This window comes from Myotis davidii, unplaced genomic scaffold, assembly GCF_000327345.1.
Source record: "Myotis davidii unplaced genomic scaffold, ASM32734v1 scaffold556, whole genome shotgun sequence".
NCBI classification, from domain to species: domain Eukaryota; kingdom Metazoa; phylum Chordata; class Mammalia; order Chiroptera; family Vespertilionidae; genus Myotis; species Myotis davidii.
Window position 1 is genome coordinate 2,190,098 of NW_006287671.1, and position 17,114 is coordinate 2,207,211.

The following is a 17,114-nucleotide window of genomic DNA, read 5'->3' on the forward strand; positions in this document are numbered from 1 at the left end:
CAAAGATGATAAATCTGATTTTTCTAACTGTAACTAGATCATACACAAAACTTCTAAGTATATTAACAAGATTGTCCATTGAGTTTAGCACAGTATGAGAGACTAATGACTTAGAAAATAACTTTCTTGACTGTTACAAGTCACCAATTGATTTATGATCATCATTGTCTAATTAAAAAGGCTCCCATGGCTCTTACGTTTAAAATGTTAAACATGACCCCAACCTGTCAACCTGGGCACTAGTGCATTGAAGAGATTGATTAAACTAAAACAATAGGCAGGGACATGCCTAAATGCTCCTGTAAGAGATGGGGAAGGTGCTCAAAGCCAAGACAATTAGGAAGTAGAGGAGGATCGCTGTCTGTTTGGCCCGAAGAAGAGAAATCCTAATGTCTTCAACTTTAAGATGGCTGTTAGAGCTAGATTTAATATTAATCTACAGATAGATTAATATTCAATATTGTAAAGGTATTTCTAATTATCATAGTTAATTTTAAAATCAAAGGGGTGACTACTGAAGGGACAGAGTCTCTCTTATTGGAGTTGTTCAACAGTGATACTTACCTAAGTTAGAAGCAAACAGAGAACAGACTGCATCTGTATCCCACAGCTTAGCACAGATCCCAGCATGTGGCAGATATCCAAACACCACTGGTTAGATGAAGTATGCCCAAGGTTCCTTTCCAGCTAATTATTTGGTTCAGTGAAGTCTTGGGAGGGAACAAGAGTATGGGAATGCAAAAATACATTGGGGAAAGCAGGGGACACAGTATGCTTTAAACAATACATAATTGATACATGTCTTTGGAAAATACTTTCAAATATTTCAAAGCAAAATTCCATGGAGCATAAACAGTGGCCAGTTCTATGGTCCCTATCTTAGTGAGGGTATCGCCAGTTGCTGTAACAAATAAGCACTAATATTTCAATGACTTGATGTAATGAAAGTTTATTCTTGCAGACATAGTGGGCAATATAGGCAGTTCTGCTGAAAGCCAACTCTCCCACCTGGAGATTCAGATACTCAGGTTACATCTGTCTTAAAGTTCTGCCTTCCCTTAAGACTCCAGAGTCATTTTCAAGGGAAAGGGCTTGAAGGAGCATAAATACAAAAAATGTATGGCTTAAAGATGACACACATTTGTTCTGTTCCCATTACATGGAAGACTTCCATTCATGCCTAACTGCAAGGGATGCTGGGAGCTACTGCCAATAATTTTGGTGGACAGCTAGTAGTCTCCTCTGCTATATTCACGTGCACCCTTCTTCCCACACATATATAACACTCAGTACCTCTCAGAGATCCATCTATTACAGCAACCATTTCAAAGATTCAATTTTTTGAGAATTCATCACCAAATCAAGTGGCTAAGGATATGCTGATAAACTTTATGGGAGTCCAATAAATTGTTGAGAAATCTGCCAAAGTCACATTACAGGAATTTATTTTCCAAGCAAGAGAACCCATGACTCTCTGAAGCCAACTACTACACTTAATGCCATATTCAATTCCCTCTTTGAACAGTGAAAGGGATATCTCAACCAGCACCTGAGATGATACATTCTAGTTTTTCAACTATTCTGATTATTTAAAGAGATTCTTTAATACCTAGCCAATGTTTCCCTCTTCATGGCAGCAAGCCAAAGCATTTTGCTCTTGTCTGTCAGTGGGTACAGTTTGCCATGCCAATAAAAAGAACAGCAAGATAAAACATGATGAAGGACTAATACCTTTGCGTTCCTGTCTCCTGCCTTTTCTAGTACAGAGTGATTGGCACATTCTTGCTCCGTGACATCTGAGCTATATCCAGGATTACAATATCTTCAGAGTTCTTAGGGAGGCTGCTAAGCAACCTTACCACTTACCCAAACCCTTCAACTTGGGCCTAATAAGGCATTATTTCCTCTACATTGACGATCAATTACATTTTCATTGCTAATTTATTAACCATATCTCTTTTTTTAAGTTTACTTTCTGGCCCTAGGCCATAAAAAAAAGAATGAAATCTTACTATTTGGGACAACATGGATAGACCTTGAGGGTATTATGCTAAGTGAAATAAGTCAAACAGAGAAAGACAAATGCCATATGATCTCACTCTATGTGGAATCTAGAAAAACAAAATAAATAAGTGAACAAACAAAACAGAAACAGATTCTTAGATACAGAGAACAAATTGACGGTTGCCAGATGGGAATGGGGTGGGGTACTGGGTAAAAAAGGTGAATGGGGTTAAGAAGTACAAATTGGCAGTTACAGAATAGTCACGGGTATGTAAAGGACAGCCTAGAGAATATAGTAAGAAATATTGTAATAACAATGTATGCCAGATAGGTACTGGAAATATCAAGGGGGTTACTTTGTAAGTTACATGTAATGTCTAACCACTATGTTGCACACATGAAACTAATACAATGTTGAATGTCAACTGTAATTGAAAAATAAGTAAATAATAATAAAAAGATTACTTTCCGTTCTTTGCTCTTTGTTTTAAAACCTATCTTCCATTTGCTCTTCCAGGCCAATACTCTTTAATTTTAACAGCAATATCCTTCTTGCACTCAGCGACTGAATAATCAATTATTTTAAAAATTAGATTTCTTGCTCCAAAATACCTGGTTTTGTACTATTTTTATTATGCAATTTGTGATGTAGGTGTCTCCTCAGCCACCTGTTCTCTGAGCTCACCTTGCTCTCCCTCCCTGGGTTACGGTAGAGATTTTCTTTGCCTGCTCCTGTTTCTCCTCATCCTGTGGGCTCAAGTCAGTTTAAAGGGAACCTTGAGCTGTAGCGACCTTATGAGGAGTTGGAGGCACAGGTTCCTGCCAGCAAAGTGGCCGCCTTGGGTAAGGCACCGGAAGGGAACATCTCTTCTCCTGGGAACGCTCAGCAGGGAGTCCTCCAGCCAGCCTCAGGGAGGCAGAAAGTCAGCCCACCAGGCATCTTCTCCCACAGTTCCCAACCCGGCAGCCCAGAGGTTCTCTTAAGATGACATGCACACACTCTAGGGGTCACAGACCTCTGGGGGCCATGCAATTCTACCACACTCATTCCGAGGTGCAAGTCCTGCACCTGTTCGGCCTCCTCTGGCCCCTGGCAGAGCCTGAGGGTCACAGCCTTCCCGTCCTGTCCACTTGCAAGCCCGGCAGCTGTGCGCCCGCCCGGGACAGCTGGTGGTGGATCACGAGGAGCGGCACAAGGAGGGCATCAGAAGTCCTCGCTCACTGCCAACTTCCCAGAATCTCCTTCACTGGATGCAATTTTAAGAATCTTAACATTCTTTCTGATAAAATGTCATTGTTCGCTTATCTCCTTTAAAGAGTAGCATTTGGCTGCAGCTCAAATCTTTCAGCCAGGACTCTTGAGAACCAAGAGATAATTCTTCAGTTGGCTTGAGGATTTGGGGACAAAAGACCTTTTATTCTGATAGTTGATTCTGTTTCAGGAATCTATCAGGCTCTCCGGTAGTCACTAATGTTTCCACATCTCCACATCTCTGCCCTCTTGGAGCTGGTTTGGGAATGTTAATTGCCAGGGCCAGTTAGGGGGAAAGCGCTACAAGAATTTCAATCACCATTTTGTATGGGAATGTCGTAGGGATGATCATAACAACGCTTTCTCACATTTATTAGGCATTATTATATATCAGACTGTCTTCGAAGAAAGTATTTTCTGCAAATAATGCCATCAAATTATCACAATAACCCCAAAGCCACCTTGCCGATGCGATACAAGGCGAAGGGATAGTCAGAAGACAGACAACGGGACCATCTCAGCATTCTAACGCCAGTAGCGCAAGTCAGTGTGACGGTCAGGCTGTCGTTTCTTCTGCTGGAGTAAAGGTCTCCAGACTTGGGATTGCAGAGGAGTGTTCACATTGGCATCATTTGGTAATGAGTACAGGCCTGCCAGCATTTTTGTTGCCAAGTGTCTTCACTTGGAAACATCTACTATTTCATAAAATGAAATATTAATTTCAAAAAAAGTAGGAAAGCCCTAGCCACTTTGACTCAGTGGATAGAGCATTGGCCAGTAGACTGAAGGGCCCCAGGTTTGATTCGTACCTTGGTTGCATTCTCAATCCCCAGCCCGGGTCAGGATGCATGCGTGTGGCAACCAACGGATGTGTCTCTCTCATATCTATGTTTCTCTCTGTCTCTCCTTCTCCCTTCCACTCTTTCTAAATAGCAATGGAAAAATATTCTCTGTGAAGACGGACAAAACAAACAAAAAAATATAGGAAAAGACAAAGTCTCATAATTTTAAAAGCAAATAAATATAAACTTTATGAAAATCTGACCCAAATGTGAAAATGTTACCACCAACTGGCATCACATCACAGAGAAACTTTTGGAAACCAATTGTTGGGGGAGCTTCAGCTGCCAGAGGTATTTCCCTCCAGGAGAGAAAAAGAGGGGTGGGAGTAGGCTCAGTGCTAGAGCCAGCCCTGCAGCATGCCTATGTCCCTTCTGGTTTCAACGGGAATCCACCTAGCAAGTGTCATCTACCTCCTTCATGTCTGAACAAGATGACAATAGAAGCAGCCACAGGGCTGTAATGGTGACAAATGATTCCACAAAAGAATAAACCACTAAAAGCCCGATCTTTCCTCCTTTCAGTAGAATGTTCTGTGCTCCAGCTCTGGAGCCAGGCTGCTGAGTCGGAATTCCAGCTCCACATTTTACTAGCTTAATAATCTTGGGCAATTTTCCTACCATCTCCAAGCCTCAATTTGCTCAGCAAAATGGGGATAATAATACCTCAAAGAGTCGTGAGGTTTAAACAAGATGATGCATGTAAATGTTTACAGAAGTGAAGCTTATTAAAATGCCAGGTCATATTACTATTGAGCAACTACGGTGCTCCAGGCATATGCTAAGTGTTGAGAATAAATAGGTGGTTACCAAAAAAATGGCCACATCAATCCCCTCATTCTTTCCTGCAGCATGACTTTGCTGATCCTGCCATCAAAGGGTGGAGTCTATTTCCCCACCCCATCAGCCGGGGCGTCCTTGTGTCTTGCTTTGGCTGAAGTGCTGCTGCATGACTTCTGGACTAAGATTAAAGAGACATGGCACCTTCCATGTCTTCCTCTTGGGAGCCAGCTGCCATGTAAGAAGGCTCCAGCTGGACTATTGGATGATGACAGACCTCTGGAGAGAGAGAACCTACACAGAGGACAACTGAGATGCCCCAGCCGACAGCCAGGACCAAGGCCCCAGATATGTGAGAGAGGTCATGGTAGGTACTCAGCCCCAGCTGAGCCACCTCACCTAAATGCCTCACTCCAGAGTCATGGGCAATTCAATGGTTTTAAGGCATTAAGTTCTGGGGTGGTTTGTGATGCAGCAATAGAAATCTGTAACAGAAGACATAACCCAATCCATAGTGGAAACGAGCAGAGACCCATAAACCACTCTCAGATCACATGGAAAACACTATGATAGAGGCACTAGGCCTATGCCACGTACTGTGAGCACACAGAGAAACAATGATTTGTCCTGTCTGAGCCAGAGAGTTGAAAAAGAGAAGACCTGGGAGGTTGGAAGGGACCATCAAAGCTACCTGAGTAGGCACAGCCCAAAAAATTGAAGGGAATTTCTGGTCTCCACAATGGGCATGCCACTTCGCAGGCAGGGGGAGCTGGCAGGTCAGGACACCTCAGAGGGATGTATATTCCTCTGCTATCTAGCTGAGCCTTTCTAATGAAAGGGACAGATATAAATATTACTTAAGTCAAGGATGGCCTGCCATTATCTTGTCATCTGTATGTATTTTGTGTTCCCAACAAAAATTGTACATTCCTTAAGAGCAGATGTTCCCTTTATTTTGGCTTATTTTCTACCCCTATTCCCACTCTGCCCATCCTACCCCCTAGCAAGGTGTTTTGCCTGAATATATGTCCAGTAAATGCACAGAAAATGATGGATTCATGCAATCTTATCCTTGAAAAGAAACTTGTAGCTCTTCTAGTTTAAGCTCCCCCACAAAGTCCTTCAAAGCTAGACAGCCCCTCCCTTGGCCACTGCTGACTGGTCAGTGGATAAATGTTATGTACATCTCCTGCCCCACCCATGCAAGGATACAGAAACATGCTTGCTACCAGAGCCTTCAGAGCCCTCAGGCTGAAGCAGGTCTGAAGACCTCACCACTCTCATGAGTCTTTGTGCTCCCCATTGATAGGAATTATCCAATTACTTAATGGGTATCTGCCCCTATGGACTATACACTTGGAGTGCATGGAAGCATTTACCCTGCTCTTTTCCAGACTCTTAAAGCCTAGAATAGTGCCTGCCACAGAGTGTGTGTTGTGTGAATGAATGAATAAATGAATTACTGAATCCAATTATAAGACATGGTCTTAGAGACCTGGCATTTATTGATTTATAATGTCTGGATATTTATGCTATAGCCAAATAAATAGCCAAATTCATGCAGGAAAGAGGTCCAAGCATCTGTGTTCTATATATAATCTATATAATTTCCATAATAATAATTAATATAAGTTGAATGCTTACTGTATGCCAGGCAATGCTCTAAGTACTTAGATATGTTTACCTTATTTTACACATGGGGGATTTCATTAAGGTAGTTCCTATTACAATCCTGATTTATAGGTGAAGAAATGTGAGGCACAGAGAGATTCAGTAACTTGTCCGAAGTCACACAGCTGGTAAGTAGCTGAGCTTGGATTCAGACCCAGGCAACTGCACCTTATAGCGACTTCCCTTTACACCACACAGTAATGCTTCTCTTAATGAGATTCCATTAAAATTAAAGAAAGAGCAACAGAAGACTCAGCTGACAAGATATGGCCACTTTTCCCCATGAGTTATTTTGCCCAGTTCCAGCTATGTGTGTGTTGAAGACTTGGTGTGTGTCTTTTGCAGCCTGCAAGGACTAAAAATAAGTCCAAGAGAGTACTTCTGGGTGGGAAGGAGTCCGGGCATGGCAACAGCCATTGAGTGCTCAGCACAGATAGCACGCAGGGGATCCTTTGAATGAAGCTATTGGAGGATCTCAATGATGGGGCAGGTGCTCCTTCCAGAGAAACGCCCTTCTTTTTGAAAGGGTGGGGCCTCGTGGGCAGGGCCAAACACGTCTTGAGAGGAAGCACCAATTCTAGGTCCACCTCTGTCATCCACCAAGCTCTGGGGAAGTTCAGGGTCACATTCATCCACACCCAAAATCCCAACCTCTTTCCCAGCAGCAAAATGCTGCAGATTCTTTTGGAATTTACATGGAAACTTAACAGTTCCAGGAAAAGCAGTTCTAACAGTTCATGACCACTCTTCAGTCTAGTTCCCAATGATGACCAAGTGCAGGCGGCAGCAGCTCTTCAAGACAATCAAACCGAGTCAAGTCTTGATGGGCATCGGGTCTTGTATTAGCAACAATATAGCTATGAGAACTACAAACACAGCTTTCCAGACCAGAACTCTCTTATGTGATTTGTTTTTCATAAACAGAGAAAGAGGCACAGTTATCACACTGTGTTTGGTGTGAAATTTTTCTTAACAATGTTCCGGCAGATGTCAACAGAAATAGCAGGAAGGAGAAACTGCCATTACAAAGCTTTCTGTTTCTATATTGGTGGATGTCAAAACTTTCTGAAAAGAAGTGCTCTCCAAAGTCTCAGCTTGATTCTTTAGTCTTTTTCCCACATAAGTGAAGCACATGTGAGAACTTGAATGGCCCCACTCACCAAAGTGCTTCAGTAAAAGCAAAATTAAAAAATAAGTATTGCCTGGCCAGTGTTGCTCAGTGGTTGAGCATTGACCCAGGAACCAAGAAGTCATTGGTTTGATTCCTGGTCAGGGCACATGCCCAGGTCGGGGGCTCGATTCCCAGTGTGGGGCGTGCAGGAGGCAGCCAGTGGACATGTTCCTCTCTCATTAATGTTTACATCTTTCTATGCCTCTCCCTTCCTCTCTCTTAAAATCAATAAAAACGTATTTTAAAAAATAAGTATCTGTGTTGAGAGTTCCACAATCTCCACTTGAAGGCAAAGGAAACCAGATCCACAAGCAGGAAAAGGAAAGAAGACTCTAGGGTTAAAGGAAAACTCATTTTCCACATCTCTTCTCCTGCTACCCTTCTCATCTCTGGTCACTTCTGCTTGGCGTCCAACTGGCATCGATCCACTTGGAAGTCAACACTAAGAGTTTAAAATACAGTGACACCCTCTGTTTTCAGCTTTGCTGCACAGGAAGAAGAAGAAGAAGAAGAAGAAGAAGAAGAAGAAGAAGAAGAAGAAGAAGAAGAAGAAGAGAGAAGAAGAAGAAGAAGAAGAAGAAGAAGAAGAAGAAGAAGAAGAAGAAGAAGAAGAAGAAGAAGAAGAAGAAGAAGAAGAAGAAGAGAGAAGAAGAAGAAGAAGAAGAAGAAGAAGAAGAAGAAGAAGAAGAAGAAGAAGAAGAAGAAGGGAGAAGAAGAAGAAGAAGAAGGAGAAGAAGAAGGGAGAAGGGAGAAGGGAGATAGGAAAGACCACAAAAGCCCTTATTAGAAGCTGCCTGATTCTGTTGAATGTAATCAATTGTCTGGTAGAGAGTGTTAACAAATCTGTGACTTTGTTCCTCTGTTCCCAGTCCCTCCTTGTCCACCCAGCCTCTCCAGCATTGGGTTCAAACTCTGAAAGCAGACTGGCCTCTAGGAAGACCCTTGCTTGTCAGTTTTCAGCTTTGTGATCATGGGCAGGTTGGTTAACCTCTCAATGCCTTTATTCCCTCTTTTGTAAAATAAGGATAATAAATTGTAACAAGACATAGAGCGTTGTTATAATTGAGCAAATGGGTTAGTGGGTGCAAAGAAAATCAGCATAGAAGCACCTAGGAAACTCCAATTTTAACAATTAGTAATGTTATTCTTTTTATTAACCACCCTTATCTCACTAGTCAATGAAAAGGATCTGTTAGCCAGTATTTGCACCAAGGCAGAAGCTCATTGACTTTAGTGTGTAAATTGGTGATGGGTTTTCATGTTCCACTTTATATCTCTAATTGTGACATGAAAGACTGTTTCCCTAGGTTACATTTATTCAACAGACTTTTACGAAGAACATATAGTATGCTGGGTATTATACAGTATTCCCAGTACATAGGGGTTGCTCAGGAAATGTTGACTGGTGGATGAATGAATGAATGAACAAATGAACGACCCTCTCACAGACGTAATTGCAGAGGCTTGTCTGTCCCTTCATTTCAGCTCCTTCCAGATCTGGGTGCTCCCCACTCCTGCCCAGGGCTGCAGAGCCCCTGGCTTTAGCCCTTCTCCTGTTTCCCTGCTTGGCTTCCAACCAAGAAGCTCTGACAAAGAAGCAGTCATTAGAACACATCCTCTTTGTATTACTATAGTCAGGGGTTATAAAGGATGCTCAAAAAGAATGCATCTCACATGCATATGGAAAGTATCTTCACCCTTTACTCCAATCAAGGACCTATTCTTATTTTGCCCCGTATAACAGGGCCATCTCCCAAACTTGAATTACCAAGTGAGAAAGGAATACTTTGTACAGAGCTGAGGCATCTGTGCTTTGACAGGCTCTGGGAGTAATCCAGCTGTATTTCCATCTTTATTTCCACAGAGTAGACATTGATTGATTTTGGCCACTATACCAATCTTCCCTTCTTTTGGTGATTACAGTCATACACCCTCTTCTGCAAGTGATTTAGGTGGGACCCCTCCCCATCTAAAGTCTCCAAAATGGAACAAGTGTCACAACCTGGACTAGCAGGGCACCCAACCCACAGAGCCACAGGGATGGGTGAGCGAGGGTCCCTGACTCAAGTTGATCTAATCAAGATAAATTCCAGGACTAAACCAGGTGATTCCAGGGTGAAACGTTCTCTTCTTTTACGTGGACTATGCACTGGGGGAGATTGACCCTGGAACTATGGGGGCCAGAAGATGGCACCTAGGAATGAAGCAAATACAGGGAAAGACAGATCTGAGGCCCAGGAAAAGATTGCTTTGATGATTTCACTTGAGCCCTGATTCAACCCATGCGGGAAGCCAGATTTCCTCTGGATATTAAATGAACTCCCTTGTCCCTGCTTACGCCTGTCAAGGTTCAGTTTTTATTTATAACCAAAGAGTCCTATGTTACCCACAGATCTTGTCACAGGGCCTAAAGTTTCACATTACTTATTCCTTTGTATTAATCCAGGAAATAAAGCTGTAAAATTGCAAATGTGTTCTAAGCAATCAACCCAAGAGGTCTTTGTAGTTTGATAACTATCATTTTCATTTATTTGGTAATATTCACAATTAGACTGTAAGCACCCAAAGGATTTAACCCAAAACTACATTAAACAAAAGAAGCAAAGGCCACCGTGAAGTTTCATAGTCTAAGACACTCTTTTTAGGTAATCTCCCTTGGTAGAGAGCAGTAACTTGAACACGGGAAGGTGTCTTACACTTCTTGGATATGTGTGGGGCTTGCAATGAGCTATAAATGGATAGGATTATAGAGATAATGGTAAAAGGAAAAGTATTTTTTTAAGTATTTTGTTTCCAGTGACGTCCACAGACATTATGGACCATAAAAGAAGAACCCAGAATTCAGTTACCTCAGCTGGATTGTCAGTAAGTCAGTTTTTCAAAGTCTTTGTCCAAAGTTGGCAAAGCAGTGGAGCTTTATGAGCCCATGAGCCTGAGATTCTTCTATTCACTCAGTCAATGCTATTTATTGAGCACCTACTGAATACTAGATGCTGTTACTGGGCACTGGAGATTCGAATGAGCACATTTCTTTCACCCAAGGCTTAGAGTCCATGAGTAATGCAGACAATTTCCCCCACAACTATAACAGGGTATTACTGATGCCTTTACAGAAATGAGCTTGTGGCAATGACAAGGGCACCAGCCCCAGACTAAGAGATGGAGACAGGGACGCAGGACCAAGCGGTTTTTGAGAAGGCATAAGCCAAGCAAATGGGGAAGGGATGGCAATGCAAGAGAGGATGATATTGGCAAAAATACAATGGTATGAGAAATGCTGGGACATTCAGTGAACTGGATTTGGTCAAGTGAGCTCCCGTGCAAGAGTGGAAAACAGTGCGAGAGAAAACAAACACCTCATCATAAAGGGTTCTTTCTGCCAAGCCAAGCACAGCATTCGATTAGGGAAGCCTTCAGTGGCTCCCCATTTGCTACAGAATAAAATCCAGAACTCTGGGATCCTTGAATCAAGACCAGCGAGACGTGATTTTACTTTTTCACATCCAGCAGAAAAGAGGAGAAAATGTATGAAGAATGCAGAGCCTGAAGACACTCCCTGGTATGGCATTTTGTTCACATCAGCTGTATCTTTTCCCTTATCTCTACTTCCCAGGTAACCCGGGGCCCAGGAGATGAGAGGAACCACAAATATCCTCATGCAAGTCCCATGCTCAACGCCCCCTCCCCGCCAACAAGCCATGCTCAGCTTAGAATCATTTTTCATTTGGTATGAAGTCATTTTTAAAGTGCCTGCTTTTCATTAGAAAGGTAACACGATAGTCCCCGCGGGGACGCATCTGAGGCAGAAGTGAAACAGCCTTTTCCTTCCCTGTTTTTCCTGAGAATAAGCGTTGCTGAGTCTTTTGTTCGGAAAACTCTGCCTGAATCTTGGACTCGGTGGTGTTTGGTGTTGTTGCTTTGTTTGTGTACGGATGTTTGTTTTGATAGGCATCTTTTCATAAAATGGGCCCGGTCCAAAAAACATTGGCTCTTTTCCCACGTCTCTGCCATGGGTCAAATGTGTCCCAGGTGTGGCTCCCTCAACATTCACTGTACACATGATTCTCATTACACAATTCCCAAGGGCTGTGAAAACATTTTCTTGAGCCTCCTCCAAACAGCCACAACTATGAACTGGTAAACACCGATTGGAAAAGCACTGTTTATTTCAAATGTAACTTGGGCAGCCCCTCAGCCCAGTGCCTGCTCAGGCTCCACGTGGCTTCAGTGCCCTCCTGTCCATCACAACCAAGCTGTCTCCAACCCCATCATGCTTCTTGGGTTTCTCAAGAGTCCCTCAGTCCTGCCCTGGAATTTCTGACTCCAAGGCACCAAAAGCATGTGCAGGCAGGAGGAGGGCCAGACCTTCTGGTGCCCACAGCATAATTTCACTCCCTTGCTCATCCTTGCAATTGGAACATGCTTATTGAGCCTTTAAAAAAATATTGTCATTTAATAATTATTTAACTAAAATCCGTCCATGGAAAGAAATGGACAAGATCACTAAGGGAAACGTAGTTTGTAGAAAAAGCACTGGACCAAGAAGAAGGAGGAGCACTGGTGAAGGAATGCTTTGGGACCGTGTTAGAAAAGTTCTTTTTCCTCTCTGTGCCCTTGTTTCTCCATTTGTAAAATGAGGAGTTAGGTCAGATGGTCCCTAAGCTACTGAAATATTATGATTGGAATACTTGTTGAAATGCTATGATTCTATTATGTTGAATCTGGGTCATTAAAAGTAAAATTGTAAGTTTAATTTGACTCATAATGGCATCTTCTTTGTGAATCAGATATTGAGAAACCAAAATCTCACATTTGTCATCAATAAAAATAATCACTTTTAGAGTGGGAATGAAGGGGGAAACCTTAAGTCGTGTATAATACATAGAATAGAAATTAAGATGGGTTTTTCTTTCTCTTGTAAGGAACTGAGCATGAAAGTATTTCTATAAAAGTCAAACTTGGCCTATCTGGTAAAGTCAACTTCTCTGACTCTAGAGGTTTGAAACCATTTCTAGCAGCAAGCAATAGCAGACATAAAAAATGGAGAACGAAGTCATCAGAAGCATGGCCAACCTCCTCCAGGCCCCCCACCATCTCCTGATAATTCCAAGAAAGTCATCAGATAGAACCACTACACTGGGAACCCTGGGCCTGACCTAGGAAGGCAGCCTCCTGCCTTGGTCAAGCTCCTCTAAAGAGAAAAGAAAGAGGAACAGAAGGGCAGCTTAGTATAGACACCCGGTGACCAGAACTTATATCTGAGTTTAATTGGAACCCCCGAGGAGGGCTGCATTTGCAGGTGAGGCTAGAGAAGATGACACAAAGATAAAAGAAGTCAGAATGGTTGATAGCAGTAAGGTTCTAGAAAAGCATCTCTCAGGCCTAGGATACTACTTGGGGACTAGAGGTATGGGGATAGGGTCCAAGATTCAAGGAATCTAACCATAGTTTCAGGATGCTGGTCCCAGCAAGAAACTGGATTGCCAAGTTTGAACCCAGTCTACTCTCCAGTGACAGATGGGACAGAATCTACTAAATCAAAGCTTTCCTGGCTGGATAGGCTCCAGAACCTGATGGTGGTATCAAGACTTACTGAGGAAATAAAAGTCTACCCTGTCCATCTTCCCTCCCCCAAGCTGCTCCTACTCCACTCTTCCTCCACCAGCTTAGACACTTGTCTTTATTACCTATTTACTGTCCTGCCCCTAGCTGGGACCTGAGTTCTCATTTAGTTGGCCTGAGCGTAATCCTCACCTGTCCCTACACATTACACGCTACAGAGCCATGGGAAGGCTACTGCATCCTTGCTGACCCATGGGATATTGTTCTGCCTCCAGGCCCCAGCCAACACCTTAGCAAATACTGTGAAATCCAGACAGGATCGGGATCTGGACACCAAATCCAGGTGTTCTAGTTTTTTAGTCATTTTTAAAAACATATTTGACATCATCAATAGAGACTTGAACCTACTTCAGACAGTTTCCATTAGGAATCTCCAAATGAGTGCAGTGGCAAGCCATCCTATGGGTATCTCACACTTCTCAGAGTTTCTTGATCATTAATAAATTCCAAGGCAATCACTCAGGACACACTTATAGCCACACTTAATCCTGATAAATAGAGTTCCAAGTCCTTAGACCTGTGACTCCAAGCTCTAAGTCATCCTGGACCTTCTGGATTTTCATACCAAGTCTTCCTGCTTTGGGGCTTCACATAGGCCAACGCTGGTCATCTCACACAGGGAAACATTAAAGGTCAAGGATTTTTCAGGCCATATCCATGCTCTGAGGCTTCAAGAAAATAAAGGAATACCAATATATAGTTAAAAACTGAGGCTAAGCCCAGCTGGTGTGGCTCAGTGGTTGATCATCGACCTATGAACCAAGAGGCCGTGGTCCGATTCCCAGTCAGGGCACATGCCTGGGTTGCAGGCTTGATCCCCAGAGGGGGTAGCGGGTGCAGGAAGCAGCTGATCAATGATTCTCTCTCATCATTGATGTTTCTATCTCTCTCTCCCAGTCCCTTTCTCTCTGAAATCAATAAAAATTATTTTTTTAAAGAAATATTAGTTTGTAGAGACCCTGGTCTGGTAATGGGATCCAAAGTTTAAATTATTTCCATTGGGCCTTTTACACTATACATAAATTCATTTTGATGTGAACTCAAAGGTATAAATCGGAGGCCCATGGTGAAAATGAGCCCTGTTTTGATTGACCTGAGGCCCCCACTTAAAGATGAATTCTTATCTTTTGAGCTCACCCCTTCGAAATTAAACCCACCTCAGCTTGTCAAACTACCTCTGCTCTGCACCCTGTGAGGGTGGGGGTGCTTAGACACACCCCAGCCCTGACGATTAACACCAGTAGAAGTAACCAAAGGGAGTGATAATACAAAATGTATTCAATTTGATTCCCATATGCATTCCCCTCCCTCTCTCATTCGGGCCATGACTAGATTTTTGACTTGTTTTTTCCAAAATAATGGAGGCCTTTTGTGGGGTTGGAATAATGAGGAAGATGGATAATGAGGAAGAGAATATGATCCGAACAGTAATAAAGGTCATTCTGGCTTCTGGATATGCAGGAGGAAGGAAGCTCTCCCACTTTTTCTGATCCTTCTAGGCTGCCTGTTGAAAGCATCCTGAAAGATGAGGCTACAAAAATGTCCATGAGAAGTTGAATCCAAAGCAATGCCAAACGTAGCCAGACTTTCCATCTAGTCCCCAACTACCAGCCCTTGAATATTACAGTGGATAATGCTCAGGCTTTTCAGGCTTCCCAGTATGGTTTCCTATGTTGACGAAATCCCTTCCTTTGTGAATCTTTGTAAGTAAGGGCCCCTGCCCCCTTCTAAAGATGAAAAACATTTATATTCATTTTCCCAGCCCTCTCAGCAGCTAGAACATGGCCACATGACTTAAATGTGGTCAGTAAGTGGCACCCACCCAGCACTTTAAATCTTAAGGGAGTGACATTGCAGGCTAAGGTCCAATTAAAGTTACTCGCAGTGGCTTCGGGGAAATGGGCAGTGGCACGGGGAATGGAGTGCTGGCGATGCCAGAGGGCACAGCTCACAGGGGCCATGCTTGTGGTGGGACTGTGGTTGTGCCTCCCCCCCTCCCCTGGAGCCTTGCTCTCCAGGCTTCCTATCAATTGTGCGATTACCCAATAATCTTCCCATAAATCTTTCTTCTGCTTCAGTTAAAGAGTATCCGCTTCTGCACAAATAAAATACAAATCATGTTGGAAGAGATTGATTTCTATCCCCTTTGTTGAATTCAGGAGTGGCCACATGTCTTGTTCAGTGGAGAAAATGTGAGCAGAAATGACCGCGTGCCCCTTCTGGGAAGAAGTTTTAAGAACCACACATGGTTTGCTCTGCCCCTTTTCCTTCAGCCAGAGGGCAGAAAATCATCAATGTTTCAGATAGACCAGGCAGGGGTCAGCCAACTTGGTTTATAAAGGACCAAAAATATAGACTTTGCTTTATGAGCCATATGTCCCTATTCCAACTAAATTATTCTATTGTAGTGCAAAAGCAGCCATAAATAATACAAAAATGAGTGAGCATGTCTATGTTTCAATAAAACTTTATTTATAAAAAGAGATAGTAGACTGGATTTAGCCCATGACCCATAGTTTTCCACTCCTGAGACAGAGGCAGCTTTATCAGTCTCAGTCCTAGAGTAAGGAGACGAGGAGCAGAAAACTTGAAACAGATATGTAGCATGAGTGAGAAACACACCTTTGTTTTTGTAAGCCTCTTAGCTTTGGGGGGTCATTTGTTACCACAACATAACTCAGCTTATCCTGACTGATACATAAGTATACAAAGATCGCCTCCATGGGAGCAAACAAAAGTTCATTATATATGATTTGATGAGGTTGGATCTATGGAATGAAGCAAAAAACTCTTTTATGTCTCAAGGTCAGAGTCGTCAGTTCTGAGGTATGGCTTCAAATGGAACATCGGTGCCCGTAACCCCATCACCCTGGTCATCACAGAGCAGCAATGTAGTTCTGTCTCGAATGGGCTGCTGGAATAGAAGCCCAGAGAACTGGATTCTCGTTCTCACTTCACCTGAAATTAGTCATGTGACTCCGAACCGCTCACCTCCCTCCCTGTCTCTCCAGTCCCCCATGTGAAAAACAAAAGGGTGCACCGACCCAGAGGCGTCTTCTTCAACCTCTCCCCTCTCGACAGCCCTGTTTACCGGATGACTGACAACAACAGGAGGTGCAAAAACGGCCCTGGGTAACAAAAAGCTGCTTTTGAAATCGATCCTGTCTGCTGGCACATGCACGTTGAGCTCCTGGAAAGTTGGGGTCATTTTCCAGACCCACAGGAAGCAGCAGGATGGAGCCAGCCGAGCAAAGCCAAGCCGCCGGGATGAAATGTGAGTTCCGTGCCCACGCTTCCCTGCATCCCTACTGAGAACTTAACACTCAGCAGTTTAGTCACTCTTGGCCTTGGGAAGAAATTCCTTCATGCTCCTTGGTTGTTTCCAAAGTATGTTCTCATCTCAGATTCAGTAAAAATATTAAAAAATCAGGCTGAAAGCAGAAAGGCAGACCCCCTCGTGTTTTTTCTTTAGTGTTATGCTCACAACAGGGTTGAGGACCCTGTTGGAGCCAACAGCACGTGCTGCACCAGACCCAGCCCAGCGTCTGGTGCCAGTGGGGTCTGCGCATGAGAAATTCCAGTTTAATCCCCACGCCCGACGCTTAATCCCTGAACTCTGAATCAGTCCTTTGCACAGGCGGCTCTTGGCCGACTTGTAAATTTCCATCCTCCAAACCATCCCAGGCCAGTCAACTGCTAACCAAGCTCCTGGTTTCGGGGTGAGAGCCTCAGCAAAGCCCTGCCTGCATCTCAGGGACAGTCAGGCAAGGAAGGG